This window comes from Aphelocoma coerulescens, chromosome 1 (genome assembly GCF_041296385.1).
Source record: "Aphelocoma coerulescens isolate FSJ_1873_10779 chromosome 1, UR_Acoe_1.0, whole genome shotgun sequence".
In the NCBI taxonomy this organism is placed as follows: Eukaryota; Metazoa; Chordata; class Aves; order Passeriformes; family Corvidae; genus Aphelocoma; species Aphelocoma coerulescens.
In genome coordinates, this window is record NC_091013.1 from 75,589,370 (window position 1) to 75,607,418 (window position 18,049).

Genomic DNA, 18,049 nt, shown 5'->3' on the forward strand with positions numbered 1-18,049 from the left:
CCTGGAGATGGCACATGTGATGAGGATCCTCTCAGCTTTTCAGATGTATCTATGAGTCTAAGAGGGAACTTCTGAGGATAAACATCAATGACCAAAAGGAGTGAGATTTTGTTATTCACTACAAAGTGCTTTCTGTCCCTCCAAATCAAGTGCATGTCAGATCATTCAGACATTCTCACCGGCTGCCCCACCCGAGGCTATTCAGCCACACTGATTGCTGCAGCTGGTCATCAGGTGGTACATTAGAGCTCTTACCTCCTGGAGCCTTTTTACCATTTGTACTGTCCCAGCACAGTCCTCCAGCCTTTCCTTCAGGGAACATGGCTGGTAGGTACTGTGACATTCTAGGTACAGTCCAAATAGAGCCAACCTTAGCAGCCAGAAGGAGGAACAGGAGAACAGTCTCTAAGGCTTTATTGATAACAATATCATGAATGTCTGTTAAGCTCCAAGAGTGCTCAAAAAAGTACTAAAATAGTAGTATTCATTCCTGGCTAGATAGCAACAACCTCTTGTTCCTCAAAGTCCCTCCCTGGGGCAGCCATCCATATATCTTGATTGTATATCTTCCATTTATTTACATTATTTGCTCTAGATTTCTCTGATATGACTCGGTATTTGCAGGCTAACTTTCTGAGAAGAATGTTTGCATCAGGGAAACATGCAGGACATCTTCACTGTAGTTCAGCTATTTGTCAAGGAACAGAGTTCTAGACCATGTAGTGTAAATACTTGATTGGGTAGTATAACATACTCCACTACACAGTAGTACATCAGTAGATCTCAAAACCTGTCTTTTCAGGCAGTGTTTACCCCAGTGTACTGTCCCAGGATACAAAACAATGGTCTCACACTCACCCGCTGAGCCAGGATGCCCAGCCAGGACAGCCCGCTTGTCCTGAATACCACCCCACTTCTCCACTGCTTGACTGATGGTTTATCTTGGAGAGGAAATGCAATCTGGATTGTGTAAGGCATTGTAAAAGCTCCACCAGATTTTTTTTTAGGATTTCGTTTTCTGATAAATAGTTATGTTTTGGGCTGGCAACTCCCACAAGTCAGAGCCAGGGGGAGCGCATGCAGCTTTCCCTCCGTCTCTGCTCAACATCCCGTGGGTGAGATGGTCTCCCACTACACTGCCTGGATGACACCACCCATCTGACATGCCTATCTGCTAAGTGCATAAAACAAGGTTATTTCATGTACTCAAATACCAATAATACATTCAAATGGGCGATGGAGGGGGGAGCTGTTTAAAATTTGTGGCTGTTTAGAAGTGGTTTCATGCTAATTCATCCAGCCTGGGATCTTCCTCTGAGTGCAGCTGGTGGTACCCTCAGGAGCAAGAGGAACCTGTAGCCCTGTGCCTGCGTTCTGGGTTCTGAAACTCCCCAAGTGCATCACAGTATTGTGAAATCTGGGGCCAAGCAAACTGCCTCCCTCATTTTTCTGAGATTAGCAGATCTCTTGGGAATGAAGGGAATCTGGAATATCCCAGTAGCACCTTCTATGGTATAAATGTGAGAATGCCTTCTGCATTTGAAAGCTGAGGTATTTGTGAGGATACATTATTATGCCTTGCTATGTCAAAGAAAAATGCTTTGATCAAAACAGCTCCTTCTTTTCTTTTCTTTACCCCTCCCCCTCCCCCCCCCCCCCCCCCCCCCCCCATTTAAAATAGCACAGTGTATAAAAAAGGCAAAAATATATGCTGGATCTGGTCTTTGTGTTAAACTTTCAATCTAGAAGCTATTGTGGGTTAGGGAAAAGTATACAAGCAGAGATGGCTCACTGGGGTACTAAAAGACAGATAAAACTTGCAGAGATAATTGCTTTCAGCCTCCTTTCCTGGAACTGCTCATCCTTCCCAGGGTTGTACAGAATACAGCTGCACAGCACTGAGGATTTTAGCTGCAATTTTTTTTTAATCTTTGAAGACATTGGTGCCACACGAGAACTGCCCATACATGTCACTTCAAAAAATACCCACATTCTCTGCTTCCTGGAAAAAGGTGTAATGAAGAAGGTGCCCTTGGTTGGGACTCAGCAGAAGGACCAATTTCAAGCAGAGTCAGAGACATTTTGCTTGATTTGAGACTAAATGCTTCATAATCGCCATCCCTAATTTACCCATATAGTTAATGGTAGACACCAAATACTTCCCCAGCCATGGGTACTGCAGGAATAATTTTGTTTTTACTTTTGATCCACTCAGAGATTTATAGTGATGGGAGCATATAAGTGCAGAGAGAACAGCTGGGCTAGACATATGCTACAGCATGTGATTCAAAACTGTCTCTATGTAAAGATTCAAAACCACAAAAACAGCTTCCAAGACAGTGCAAATAGGAGTTCCACATCCTTCAAGGAAAACCCAAACACTGTGAAAAATAGAGATGGTTCTAGTTCCAGGCTGTGAATTTACTATTCCTCAGAAGTCATTTAAGATATAGATGTAATTCAAATATTTTTGAGATATTATGTCTTTTTCCTTCCCACTTTCTTAAGGTGACAAATGAAACAATTCCAGTTACTTACCAAAAGATATTTATTTTCATGCCTGTCCTCATGATACTAGAAATTCTTCCACACCAAAGAAGGATAAAAAATTTAAAATAAAAATATTACCCATTTCTGTAAATCTTCATCATGATGGTCTTGGATACACTGTGAGGAATTTATTATTCACCCTATGAAATTCATGCTAACATTTCCTTATGCAAACTCTGGCACTTAGGCTCAGTCAACATCCCGGCATTTGTTTTTTATGCACAACATGATATCTTTAATATTTGCAAATTGAAATTGTATTTTTTTTAATTTGCAGGTATCTGCCATCCTACTGCAGGTAAAAGCTAAAAATATGCCTATTTATTATTCAAAAAGTTAAAATTGAAGTTTCAATAACCTTAAAACTTCAGCATGGAGGTGTGGATGAGAACATCTGCATGAGCCTTGCATATGAAGCAATGGGTCAGACAAAACCACAATATTGGCAGGGCTCAAAGGTATGGTATATGCCAATATGACATAATATTTGTTTTACAGTACTCTGTAGTACTGACTGTAAGAGCCTCATGACTCTCACTGGAACCAAAGAATCATGAAGCATTTAACAGTTTAAACAGTTGAACAAACTCCTTGAGAGCCCTTAACATATCCACACTGAGCTGCAAGCAAACAGCAAGGAAACAGTAGCAAAATGGCAAGTAGAAGAAAAGATCAGAAGTCACTCTATTATGACAGAGACCATTGCTTCCCATTTGTCATCATTACAACAATATCCTTTCACGCTGTTAAAAAAAACATATCCATTACTACTGGGATAAAATTGATCTATCTTCAGTGATTTTACATGTAGATCACACTGTGGTTATTTCTTGGCTTTCCTAAAAGAACACATACATTTCCCACTTTACCAAGTAGTTTCCATGAAAAAAACCCACAGAAAAACAACAAAGAAGTCAGAGAATAAGCCCGTTTTGAATATAAAGGAATGTGTCATAATCTCATCTGCTTTCAGTCTAACTCATTACAAATGAGTCACTATCTAAAACAGCAGGACACCAGCACACAGCAGGTACACCAGGTACTTCCAGAAGGGCAAGACTGGATGTAACATGAAAAGGTGGCTAAAGAAACTTTTATTTCAGTTTCAGGAGTATCCACTTAGCTATAATTAGAGGTGCCAACTGATAACAAAACCCAGCTTAGCACAAAATTTCTCCATGGAAACGAAGAAGCATTGCAAAGAGGGTGTCAAAAAATGGAGAGATTTTTCTTGAGCTTGGGAGCCATAATTACCTTAATAGGAACTTCTCCTTACAATGGAAAAAGACACAGGATATGAGAGTCAGCTTTGACTGTCAAACAGGCAAAACCAGGATGTGAGCACTGCTCTTACTGCAGAAGTTTGCGTTTCTGAGCCCTCATTTCTGTTAACAATACAGATGTCACTGGAGAGAGAGGGGCATTCATAGGGAACTATTATTTTCCAAATCTGGAGAAAATTGGAAAGAAGGGTCTCTTTTTTTTTTCTTTTCTTTTTCTACTTTCTGATGATCTAACAGGAAATGTGAGAGTGGGAAATTTTGATCCTGGCAAGGCTCTGACATGCAAGGGCAGGAGTTTTTCTCAGAGCCTGAGTCACCAATACTTGGAGGAGAAAAAACAGTTTTTCCTCTCTCTTTTCCTTAGTTACAATTTTTTAACATTTTTCTCCTTCTCCAAATTATTTCTTTCCTCCATTGCTGGTTTTTCTTGCCCTATCTTTGTCTTCATCCTATAAAATTTATGGGAAGTTGCATGATAAGCATTTGCCGCACAGATGTCTTACTATTAATGCTGGGACATCAAAATTTTACACAGAAAATCTGGAGGTACAGATTGAGCCTGTGCATCTTTCCCTGCCACACTTGATGTGCAGGTGTCTGCCAGTGCTAACTATGACTTCATTTCAGAGATTACCTTCCCTTACAAATCTTATTGAAAAAGAAAAATTCTGGAAAATAACCCAGCATGTCACCTGGAAGCAAAGAGGTGGTGCTGAACTGATGATACCTGAAACTTGGGCTTCACTTGATTTGGGCAAAAGTAAAGCAGGATTTTCAACCCTAGCTTGTGTCCATGTGTACTCTCCCTCAGAAGTGAACACCTGCTTTGCAGAAACTAGTATGACAACATATTAACACTTCAGTCTTTGATGAAAACTCAGGTCATGAATTTCTGAGACAGCCATTCGTTACCAGTCTAACTAAACTTTTTTTTCTGATTGGTAGTTTCATGCTCTTTACAGGCCCTCCACACCAGTATACCCAGCTTGTTAAATTCCACTTCACTCCTCCTGGCACGCTGGTCACAGTGGTTTATGAAAGGCTTGACGCTGAAGGGTTTTCTTTGACAGGCAATCAAACCAGGTCAAGCCTAATAACACTAAATCCTGGCCCACAGACCATCAGGAGAGGTGTATTTCCAATAGCAAATCTAGTAATAAGCAGATGCAATTACTGATGTACTGAGAAGAAAGCAAAGGGTATAAATCTCCCTGACGAAACAGTAGGCTTACAATAGGTGCTGCATGCTTTGATCAAATTAAAATTTTTATTACACTTTAATTAAGACCAGCAATTTACGACTGGCATGAAAAAACACTGACATTTCCTTTTTGTTCCAATCCATACTAGTAGTACAACCTGTATTTTTAAGTCTAATTTGACTTTTGTTCACAGAGTACCAGCCATTCAGCAAATCTCATGATTATGTTTTCCTGGAAGGAGATAAAACTAGCTGTATTTAGGCTTACTTCAGAATGGTGAATGTCAGACTCCATGAGCCAGGACAATGTAATGGATGTGGTAGAAAAGGTTTTTATCAGACCCTACCATCACCACAACATTGTTCTGTGCCTTCCATCTCTGAGAGCAGAGAAAATTACCTATTTCATGAAGTAAATGAATTCTGTGTAACTCATACAACTGGAAACATGCCAGAAAATAAATAATATGTTTAGCCAATGTTGAGAAGTTATTTCAAGTGGTTTTTTTGTTTCTGAAAAAAAAAAAAAAAACCAACTCAAAAAAGACAGTTTTAAGAAACCATTAACTGGAGCAAACTAATTAGAAACAGATCACATGATGATAAATGAGGTAGTTTGATCTGTTGACTGGACTGCTAGCCTGGAAGTATGTAGAGTGACCTAGCAGATAATTGTATCAGTACCTGTGCTAATAGGGGTTTATCGAGATCAAAGCTGTGCAATATTCCCAGATCCTTAAGCCCCTGCATTGTACTAAGATTAAGTTAGTAAATACATATCAGCTAATTTAAAGCAGTGCTATTACCATGTTGCAGTTATGAAATAATGAGGTTTTGAAAGCTTTGAAATTTGGCAGCCAACCTTAATTCTGACCTGGTCCTGCTGCTCTCGTTCCACCGAATATGATGAACAGTGAGAGAAGAGGGAAGGGATATTCTAGCATTTAAAAGTTTTGATGCTGCTATCTGCGAGTGACCTTACAAACCTTATACAAAGCTGCTCCAGGCTACTTCAGAAATCATGCCATAATGATTCACGTATGTGAGTGGCCTTGCAAAGCAGCAAAAAGTTAGTGTTCACTCCTGTTAGCTCTCTGTCTCTTTGATAGCGGCCTCACTTCACTTTGATGAAAGCAAAGGTTTTCAGGTGGGACTTCTCAGATCTCCAAGACATCTCTCAATTCTGCACTTGCTTTCTGCCCCTTTCTCTGGTGGGAGTTTTATAATACTTACACCATGATTTTGTCAATTTCTTATGCCATTCACCTGGGTAAAACAATGTCGTAAAGGAGCTTAGCAGGAACCACTACATCTTATGACTGTTGGTGGCTTTAATAGCTCCTCCTTAAGTCACTGACAATGGAATGTGACATCTGCAGTTCTGTGAGACCATCTGATATGACTGTTTTTTCTAGGTGTTTCTGGATCTCGATCAAGTATGGTGGCTGCATGGAAGCTATTTCATTTTGCAGATATTAGCTGTGCTGAACACTAATGCAGACTTTCTCCTCAGAAAATATTTGCAAACTGGTGATTTGAAAAATTCCCTCCCTTGCTTTTAAGAAAATAATTTGCTTGAAGGTTAGAAACTGCATATCATGCATCAAAGCAGATGCCAGTTCTCAAAGGGACCTAGACAACTACAGCAGATGTCACTGGAAACAATTAACTTTACACAGAGTTTTCTTACTATTTAGTTAGTACTAACAGTGTAATAGGAAAACAAGACTCAACAATCCAACAAAGCACCCATTCTAAAAGATGAAAATATTTATTTCCAGTATTCCCAACCTTCAGCGTAAGCCAGTCTACATCTCTAAGATAATCCAAGAGCTCATAATGGAGGAATTCTAACAGAGGATGGAGAAAGTATTTTTTCTTTTATCACAGAATCTTTTTTGTGTGCCAAATGGTGCTGAGGCATGAAGTGTCCCTGTGCCAATGACAGCATCATGTCTCACTGTCAGTTTCAGATGTTAAATCTCTTCCTGTTAAAAACTGCACTCTGTTTACAACTGTAATTTTTTCTACCTTTAGCACCCAGCCAATGAGTCTTGGCAGGAGATGCAAAATCAAAAAAGAGGCTTCAGCAATTTAGAATACTATATTCTAAATCAGGTGTGCGTGTTGTCATGGACTGAGTCACTGCTTCAGAGACAGCATAAGTGGCTATACATTGCAAGGATTGATTATTCAAAGGGAGAATTATGTTAACCTTTGGGTCTCCCCGCATTTTGAGAAATTATTGTCCGTGTAAGTAGAAAATGGACATGGAGACCAAGTCATGACAAAGTCCTGAAACTTGCCCTCCAGGCATGATATTAATTTGTCCATGATGGGGATGAAGGCTAACCTTTCTACCCTCTGTCTCGGTGGGAGGCACAGCCCTGCTCTGAGCTCTGGTGACCACATTCTTTACAGATATAATAATGTTTTTTAAAATGTCTGTTATAATGTTAGTGTATAAATATGTGCAGTAGTCAGTAGTTATGCACTAAAAGAGGGTAAAACATTTGCTTCCTCTGCTCCCTATTCTAGCAGCACAAGAGCAGGAATTGACAGCCAAGACTTTTGAGTCTAAGAAAGTTTTCTGCCTGTGGTGGCTCCTATAGTCCCTCTCTGCTGACTGATATCTGGAAAGGTGGCCTTCTCTTCAAGGGGCCCAGACTGAATTTACACCACATGCCTAATCCTGGGCAGGGATTATACCCAGCACATCAAGAGCAGAATCAAGCCAACAATGTCTTCCACAGGACCGCCCTGCAGTTGGAAATCCTGCTAGCCGTCAGGAGGGCTGGAGCTGCACACAGCCTCAGAACAGCTCTTCACAACACCATGCAACAACTAACTATTTGAACATCCAGTTTTCCTCTCCTCAGACCACATCTTGCATGAGCTGGAAAGTACAAATAAAGTCTACTTTATGATTCAAATAAAGTCTACTTTATGATTAGAGGAAGGATTTAAAAAAACAAAATTCTTTACAAAAGCAGATATTCTATTTATCCACGCATATTGAATATGACATTTCCAAAGAAAACAACCAGAGCACTAGAAGAAGAATACCATTGACAACACCTGCACCAGAGGGTTTAAAATCAGATCATATGCCACTATAGTGAGCATAGTTTGTTTTCCATTATTGCTTAAATATGATGATAACCAATTTAGGGATTGACATAAACCCCATATTTTATTGTTCTGGGGCTTTGTTAAGAGCAAAGAATGTGTGACCAAATCAAAGGCTTCACTAAAGCTAATAAACAGAGCTTCAGTCATATATGTGGCCTTTATCCACAGCTTGATTAATATCACATTTAACCTAGAATAAGGCTGAGGTTATGGAGAGCTTTAAACAGAAACCAGATTTGAAATAGGGAAGGGTGAGGGGAGTAATACATTTAAATTAATAAAGCCATTGATCTTTCCACACACCAAACATTTGGAAATGTTAGTTAATGGCATTAAAGCAGTTGAAAACCTGTGATTACATAAATCCAAGAAAACACCACATTTCTGGTACACAAAAAGTCTTCCAAATTGTTCAGAGTTTCAGCAAGCACTGAGACATGTTGAAGGAATCATGAAAGAAAATGATTGCAGATTTGAACAGTAAAAAGGGGATTTCATCCACCAGTCTCTTCAAAGGGTAATTAATTCTTTTCAGTACTTTATTTAAATGTGTAATTTCAAAAGAGGAAAAGTTGATTATTGATTTTTAAAAAAACAAACTACAACAAATTAGATTAACTTGACTTCTCAAAGGTCAGAAGGTTTCTAAATCTGTTAACAGGCCAGGTGATGATTATTTAATGCCCTAACTATTTGTTATGTCTGTTACAATTTCACTCAAATCTTTAATTCATTAAAATGAGTTGTTCTAGCTCTGCTAAAAAGTTCTTTCATTCCCTTCCAAATGCTCTCAGATTCCTCAGCCCTTTCTAACATGATAATCTAAATAAAACACGATTTTTTGCTTTTCTCAACTCATCTTCATTTCCATTTCAAAGTTGTATATAGTACCTGGATCAGCAACATATCTGTTATGTCTCTTATTTTTGCCATTTCTTTTCTCCCTACAGAGGTACTTCAACTTGCCATGGGTCATTTGAGGATAACAATTCCCTGCTTTAAACTGACTAGTTTCTTAAAATCTGGACTGACTGGGGGTGATCATCTCCAGAAGTTAAGTAGTTGCCTTCATAGTGAGTAGCTATTACTATGCCAACTAGCTCAATGTTGTGATAGGAAAGCAAAGATTTTCCCACTAAAACAGAAGCTCCCAAAATTACAATGAGAACAGTTGCTTCTGCTAGAAAATTTCTGTCCTTCAGAAAACAGGTGAAGTTAGCAGAAGGCTTTAAAATAAGTCAGTCAAAGAAATTTGTAACAAATAGCCAGGGGTGGATGGCATTTGCCAAAAAGCTTGAATATGGTGTTTCAGGACCAGTAAGGAATACAGAACTACTGGGCCAAAGGGAGATCCTAAGAATGCACAGGCAAGACAGGAAGAACCTGGCAGGAGTGGAGCAACTACAGTTTTTGGAAGGTCAAAACAGATATATTTATCCTCAAGTGCCCTCTTCATGTGCAGGTACCTGAAGACACCCAAGAAGGGATAAGCTTACTTGTGTGTGATGCAAATACTGGGCCCAGTCACCCACATTCTTTTGTATAACCTGAATGGCTTTTTAAAGACAGGCATTTGTAAAGCCCCCTGATTAGGTTTATGGAAAGTTGTTTAAAATCACAACTCAGATGCAATGAAATGTATAACAACAGTCAAAGCATTCACATGGGACTTAAACATATAACATCCATTCAAATTTGGTGACCTGGCTGGATGTATAATTTGGGGCACTGTTTCTCTCTAGTGCTCTTCTGCCACTAACCACTCATCCATTTGGTACCCAAGGAAAGATTAACTGAAGAAAGGCAAAATCTATGTTTTCAGTCAAATCCAAATCTCACTGGACAGATTTCATTGCTAATGGGAGCCAGCATACATAGTGCTCCAATAAAATATTAAAAAATTATTAAAAGCATCTTCTCAGAGTTGAAAGCAGAAAATATTTAATCAGTCCTGACAATCAAAAGATGATCTAGTGGAAACTTACACATTATTCATTCCAGCAAAGAAAAGATGGGTGAGTGAGTCCTCTTAACTTGTACTGATTTATTTCATATGTTTTTCTATGTGCACAGCTCCATTTGGGCTTCTTATTGTACCTGTTGACACAGTGGTACACAGATCATCCCAAATTATTTTCTTTATTATCCTCTTCAAGAGGTTCTGATCAAAAAGCAAACCCAGGAATTTCAAATGAAGATGCCAGTATTTCACACACCCTTGTGTCCCAGATTTGGATGAAAAAATTAAATAGCACTGTTTTGGGGAAGTGGGAAGGGAAATAAAAACAAACAATAAAAGTAGGTATGATAATATTGCGATATTTAATTAGAAAATTTCAATGTAAATTACTCTTCCTCATTTCCAAGACACTCACATTAGATGTGAGCGTACTTCAGGAATTTCCCAGGGTTTTGCAGATCCCACATCATCCTGTGCTTCATATGTTTACACCCAGGAGGTTACAATACATCCAAAGCATCACAGCAGCCAGGTGCAAGTTTTTCCAAGCCTTTGGATATCTGAAAAGTACTTCTCTGATGATCTAACTTTTTAATCAATACCCAGATGTGTCCACATATTTTCTTTCAGGTTTTCTTCTCCTAGGAGTCTTCTATTTTCTGTTGGTTCCTGATCAGCTTTCCCTGTCTTTCCCATTCTTATCCCTCCCAAACTATCCTGTTTGCCACCCAAAGAGGTGAGCCTGTAGCCACCCCATGAACTGTATGTTTGGAAGGATAAAATAAATGGCAATGGTGGAATCACCTGGGTCTACAGCATATTACGGAGACTCCCACCAAGTCTTTCCTTACTGTGCACTTGTGGAGTTGCTCAAGGTAGCTCTGATCACATCAGTTCCCACTGCTATTTGTGCTCCATCCATCCCATACAGAGACTGGCAGCTTAGAGGTTTTCTCTTAGGCCTTCAGTTCACCCATGGTCCACCAAACACTATCATCCCCAAATCCCTTGGTGAGAACACTGCTCATCAAGAAGCTCTACTGAGATGAACTGTTCTTAATATCTCTGTAGATATATTCATATACTGCAGTATTAGCCTGGCTGCTGCTGAACTATACCTTTCTATAGTACCAGAGCCCATCCCATCCATGATTTTTATTCCCAAGGGTGTTTAAGTCACTTTCACTTCCACTCATGTTAAAATATTAAAATACTGATAACTCACATCATAAACCCAAAATCACTGTTTAAAAATATGTAGTGTATATGCATGGATTTTCAATGGATTGAGAAAATTAGCAGTGTGATCTCCTTGACTTTCCAAGACAATTTGGTTCCTGAGAATATATCAATTAATTATATTTGGGTTTTTGGTTTATAATTATAATTATAATTATATTAAAAGGTATATATATACATAGTAAATATAATTACAATTAATTATGTACAATGTACAATTACATTAACCTCAATTACATTAGTGCTATGAACTTCAACAGGATTAAATCTTAAATAAAAACTGAAAATCCTATTTCACATATTACTTACAGAGAGATGTATATAATTTAGTCTGAGAAAGAGCTTTAAGATACAGCTATAAAAATGCTGGGGGTGTGTGAATGCTAACATGTCTCTAAATAAGAAAAACAACCAAATTAATTATATATTCAGAGGAAAAAATTAACATGCATGATGAAAAACACTACAAAATTCTGTACATGGGAATAATCATGGTGACAGGGAAAGTAGGAGGGTATTCTTTGAGAAATAGTATGCTAATTGTAATTAGAGACCCATTGAAGACATGATCCATCAAATATCATACTAAAGGTTTTATGTTCAATCACCATACCTCAACTTTGTTATTCCCTGGCTTACGAATGTCTAAATAGGCAAGCTTGACACCTTATAGACTGTTGTAATGCTATTTTCAAAGAGTGTCTGTAATAGACTTGGCACTGTCATGCAACAGTCTACTCACGTTGTGTGCTAGCCTGTTTACGGGGATGTTTTTTGTATGACTACACTGGCCTAACGCACCAAGCATCAGCCTGGAAAAAACCCTCATACTTAAAAATCTTTAAGAGGTTTAGCCAGAACTGATAGCTTTGATGATGGTTCCATCTCTGGCTCTGTCTTAGAGCAATCAAGGACCCGCAGCCATCCAAGGACAGAAGAACAAAGGATGCTAGTAATGTTTCATAAGAGTGCTTCCAGGGACAGTGAGCTGTTGCTCAGGAGAAACAACGGCGGAGCAGAAACTCTTTGGCACACCTCAGTTTCAGCCTGCTAGCCTAACAAGCATAGTGCAACTGAAGGGCTCTAGATATGTTAGACAGGTGGAAAATCCACTGTACTACTTTAATTTCCTTTGGCTACTGCCTTTGTGTCTACTACTAAACAGCTAATAGTGGAGCTTTCCTTAAACAGGTTCTGTGTCACAAAGTCCTGTTGCAGGATGACAACCAGCTCCACCATCCCACATGCCACAGCAGCAGGTTGGACTGGCAGGTATAGAAATGATGTATTTAATATGAGTGAATATAATTACATTGTAAAAGCAAAGAGTCACATAAACGCTGGGTGGGTTATAAAGTAGCTGCTGTATATTTTATTTTCTCCTGCTTCTGACCCAGACTTTCTCATCTTACTGAAATAAAGCTCTGCATTGGGATGCACTTGTGAAGGAGCAAGTTCTAGTCAGAAAATCTGTGTCTGCACTTCATTGCTGAAACCTGAGCATGTTTGCCTCTCTGACTACCTCATGGGGAATATAAATCACGGAATAGAAGTGGCGTAGGTTGAGGTTCACACATATAACTCAGATACATGGGCATATGTTTGGCATGTTTAAATTGCCAAACTCTAAAAATTGTGGGCCCTTTTATCTATCAGTTTCCATGCCATGCATGGGATATAGGGAAGCTGGCTCCTGCTGAGCCCACTCACAGCTCAGCTGAGGTGTGTCACATCTTTTGTCTCTCCTCCTGTGCAGGAGGCACAGGATTGCAACACCTCAACAGAGAGCTGGAGCTGACCATTTTTCCAAAAACAGACCTCCCAGACACAGTCCTGTTTTCAGAAAATGTCTTCTTTTTTTCCTTCTTTCGCACACAGACAGCTACAGGTAATGAAAGAGCCTTGGCAGGACACACAGATAATTAAATATTTCATCATTCTTCTGATTTCAAAGCTCGAAACAAGAAGAGGTTACAGAGGGTTTTATGTAAAATACTTCAGATGGAGTCTAGCTATATAAGAAAATACTGGGATGGGTCCAGATACAGATGTGCTATCTACCCAGAAACTATTTGGCAAGTCAGTGAACTGTGATATTGTAAGAGAGTCTGGGCTTCAGTACAAGTTTTCAAAAGAGTGCCTGTTGGCTGAGCTATCATAGTAAAGCTGTTTATTGGCAGAGAAGTTATAGGGGAAGCTGAAACGAAGACCCTGCTTCTTTTCCCACTGTGATTTTTTTTCTCACCACAATTAATTTATTATAGGTGGTTCGGTCCAGACCTTCTGCATAGTGGTTGAGGGACAAAGTCTAGACATAATTTATTGGCCAGTGCCTGGTGAAAACAGAATTGCAGAATGCACATTTTCCCTCTCTTTCTCTTTTTTCTTCTGCCAGACACATCAAGTATGCTGTGTGAGAAGTATCTGGTATGTGAGACCAAAAGGACTGAGGAAGGTTTTCCTTTGCTAGAGCTGTCCTCTATCATATCACGATATTTTCCCATCATGCTAAACAGTAAATATCAAACTAAACAATAACAGCAGTAAAACTTTGTTTACTTGGCACATTTTATCTGCCTTTCACATGAGCCCATAAAAACAAGCCACAGTGTTCATCAGGTCCCTCCATTTCACAATTCCTGTTAGCTGGCTAGATGTTTTTATAACCACTGTACACATTGACAAAGTGCAGAGCAGTTAAATCCATGATCACAAGATATCAATGGCAAGTTCAAGAACAGAAACCCAAAAAAGTGCCTGTGTTATACAGGGAAATATGTGGCATTGCAGAAGAATATCAGAGTAGTAAGAAACCTGTGATTTGGAAAGAGGTCAGGAACAGCAGAAGCTTGTCATGTGGAAGGTCCACTTCCCATCTTCAGAATGCTTTACAAATATTGACTTGACAATTTGCTAAACTATCTTTAAAAGAAGGCCTAGTACAGGTTTGTGCTAGCTGGGAAGACAGTCGGGATGGAGAGTCTGCTCTGGATGTGTCAGTCAAATCAGCAGCAGATGAAATTAGAGCTAAGCTTTACTGCATCCCAGTGGCATATTGCAGCAGATTAGATAACCTCACTTGCTGTGGGGACAGAAAGGCCCTCTGGGACTGTGAAGCCTTGTCCCCTCAGCTGACACCAACATAGAGGTCCATGTTGAGCATGTCCTCACTCACTCTGGGCTCTGGGGATATGGCAGAGAGATGGAGCGGATGGGTCCCATAGCCTGACTCCAGTCTGGAAGTGAATTCAAATTCATTCCCTGGAATGCATCTGCCGGGCTAGTCCAAAGGCAACACAGCTCTGAGTCAGAGCAGTGATCTCTGGTGCTTTCACTCATAGCCCAAGAAGTAGTCACTGGGGCTCTCATTGCAAATGTCCGGGGAACACAGGGGTTACTCTGATATTCCACCAAACCTCAACCCCACCAGTGCTGATGCTGCTTGGGGGAACCTCCAGGATGTGGTGGGTTTGCATGGATGCCAGTCAGGGAAAGCCTTATCTGTTCCTTTGTAAAATGTCTGTGTGTGGTGTATAAGCCACTGCAAAATGTTAAAGATTGCTGTGATCAGGCTGGTTCATGGTAGGGGCAAACAGTTTCACTTTAAATAAGAGTAAGAAGCACCCATGCTGCTCTCACTTCATGACAGGAACACTTTCAAAGGCTACTGTAAAACACCACTGCTCTCAGCTCAGTTTGCCGCCAGGACTGACTCTGGCATGTTGTCCCTCTCTCCCACCCACCTGCAGCACCTGCTCCAAGTTTCTCTCACCTGTTCAACAGCTTTTCCAATAGGTCCAAGCTCCTATTCCATACCTCCTGCCCAGCCACTGGCAGGGAGCCATCCTTCTCTGCTTTTTAGGTCCTTATTCTCTTCTCAAGTGGAATCACTTCACTGGAAAAAAAAATACTATGGGGCCACTTCCAGCTGTTCCTAATTCTCACACATGCAGAAATTCAGCATTAATTTGGTGCAATAACTTGTGCAGCAATCTAGGTTTTTTCATGTGGTTCTTTGACAAATCTGATGCTGAGATACCATTAGCATGTTTGTGAATAAAAATCAGGTGATTTTTTTAAAAAAGTATCTCTCTGGAAGCAGAATAATAGAGATCTTTATACAAATATGCACTCAATTCTGAATGGTGATGCTGAAAACAGTAAAATTAGCTATTCCAAATAAAACAAAAACCATACAAAGAATTTCTCTTAGCAAACTTTCAAAAGGATCTATAATACTGACATATAGTGGAGGTAGTGAAAGATGACCTGAAGGAAATAAGAGTGAATAAGAGTAAATTAATTTATAGCAGAGATGATATTCCCCAAATACTCAAGAACTCATTTAGAGTATTAACCTTTTTGCAACTGCTTGATCACTTCAAGCCTAACTCTTTCATGGAGGATTCAGAGGAAAGAAAGTGGGCTGCAAAAACCATGAAAAAGAAAAGCCCTAGCATTAAGGTGATCCAGAGGTAGTTAAGCCATCCATTTATCAGAGGAAAGTTCTTTGAGTTTTCTAAATTATTCAGGATAATTGAGGACAAAGGCTGTGGATAATTGGCAAAAATATCTGACTCAGCAAGCAACAAATGGCAGTTGAAATTTAGTGTAGACAATATAAAGTGAAACATATCTAAAAAGTAATAATTATTACAATGTAAAAGAAGGGTCTTGGGGTTATAGGTGGTTCATGAAAACATCAGATCAGTTCTCATTAGCAGAGAGTTTTAGGTCAGTTCTCATCTCAGAGTTTTAGAAGAGATAAACCAAAATAGACAACATTATTATGCTGCTGTAGAAGTTCCTTATCTGCCCAAATCCAGGAATATGGAGTGCAGTCCTTGTACCCTTGACCCACAACAGCTGTAAGTAAAATAGAGAGATTCAGAGAAGGGCAACTATTATGATCAAAGGTGTGGGTGGTACAAGGAGTGGCTGAGACACCCAGCAACCTAAATCCACAGACAAGATGACTTAGAGGGAATATTATTGGAGCTTATAGAACCATGACTGAACATAAAGAGGATAGGAACTGAGCTTCGTTATCTTCCTCCATACAATGACCGGAATTCTCCAAAGGAGCTAGGAGAAACCATACTGAAAATGAAAAACTAAAAAAGTACATCTTCTTCAGAGGACAGTAGGTCTCCAGGGACTCATATGAAAAAGCAACACATTGAGGATTAATGATACAAAACCACATCCAGTTTAGAAATCTTCCTGGGCTAGAAATAGCCAGAAATTGAGAAAATATTATGCATGGTTGTTCAGACCTTGTTGGAGATAAGATAATGAGCTAGACAGACCTTTAGGCTGGCAAAGTATTCATGTGGTTATGACAAATTAGGATAGGTAAACATATTTCACAAGACTTTCAAGTTGTGTTGGGGGAATAACGAAGGCATGTTTTAAAAGTAATGAAAATGTTTAATCCCACTATAACAAAAAATCTGATCCTAAACGCTCAAGCCCAAAATCTATATTTTGCCTCTTGAAAAATTTTCTGAACTCAGAATTGATAAGACCCAGTCTAAGCCAGTGACCCACAGTGCAAGTGGAAGCAAATGTTATACAGCCCAAATGTGTGCTGAGAATTTTTTCACTGTGTGCATGTCATACATATTGCTATACACTGTACTGAAAGGTGAACTCTATTAGCACAAATAGAGAAATAGATCTGTTTTCTTGGAAAGTATCATTCATGTCATGCCCTCGGTCATAAATATCCACCCAGACAATCACAGCAACAAACACAAAAAAAAATCTTGTACTTTTACGGACATACAAATATGTGATTTTTTAATCTGAAAACAGCATATGGGTGGGTGTTCAAAGGTGACCTTCTGATAACAGAAAGTACAATATTCTACCTATAAATTAATATCTGTATTTTACTGTTTATTCTTTGCTTGTATTAGAAGCAATGGTTTGGATAGCTTGACCTGAACAGTAACATCCTTATCAGTGTTATCATTTGCCTAATCACATCCTGTTTGCTCTGAAAGTGACACAGGAGCTTCACAATGATCCTTGACCTGTCTGTATCCTTGGCTTTCTAGCTGATTTCGTGCAAATCAGCCTGGCCTTGTAGCAAAATCCTGTGTAATTCAAAGGGTTTCTCTGCTTGTGTGTTACCTGAAGTTCATAGCTGAGCTCCAGAATTATGAAAATGTTGTCCAGTTTCCTCAAAGTTTAACTAACCTATTCTTCTTCAACAAATCCGTGTTTATTTTCTACTTCAAACACCAAATCTCTGAAAGTTGAAAAGGATTTAGACTTTTGGACAGGATTTCAGATCTATTTATTTCTTCACTCTATCCACCATAGTCACATGTACTTAACATTTATACTGAAGAAATGAAGTATCATTTTAGCAATAGATTTTTACTATTGTTATATCTGTTGCCAGGAAACTTAAAGTTACTTGCAATTTTCCATTTCTAGCTTTCATATCTTCATCACTGCTACCAAACACCACAAACTGACATATAATTAATAAGCAGACATGGGTATTTTTCCCAGTCACACTTTCTGTTGGGTGATGAAGTGTCATTTGCTATTTCAGTCGTCTGCATTCAGTGAAAAACACCTGTCCAGTCATGACATTCAGAAGGTTCATGAAATTCTATCCTTATCACTTGATTTCAAGTGATCTAGCACATCACCAAATACTTTCATACT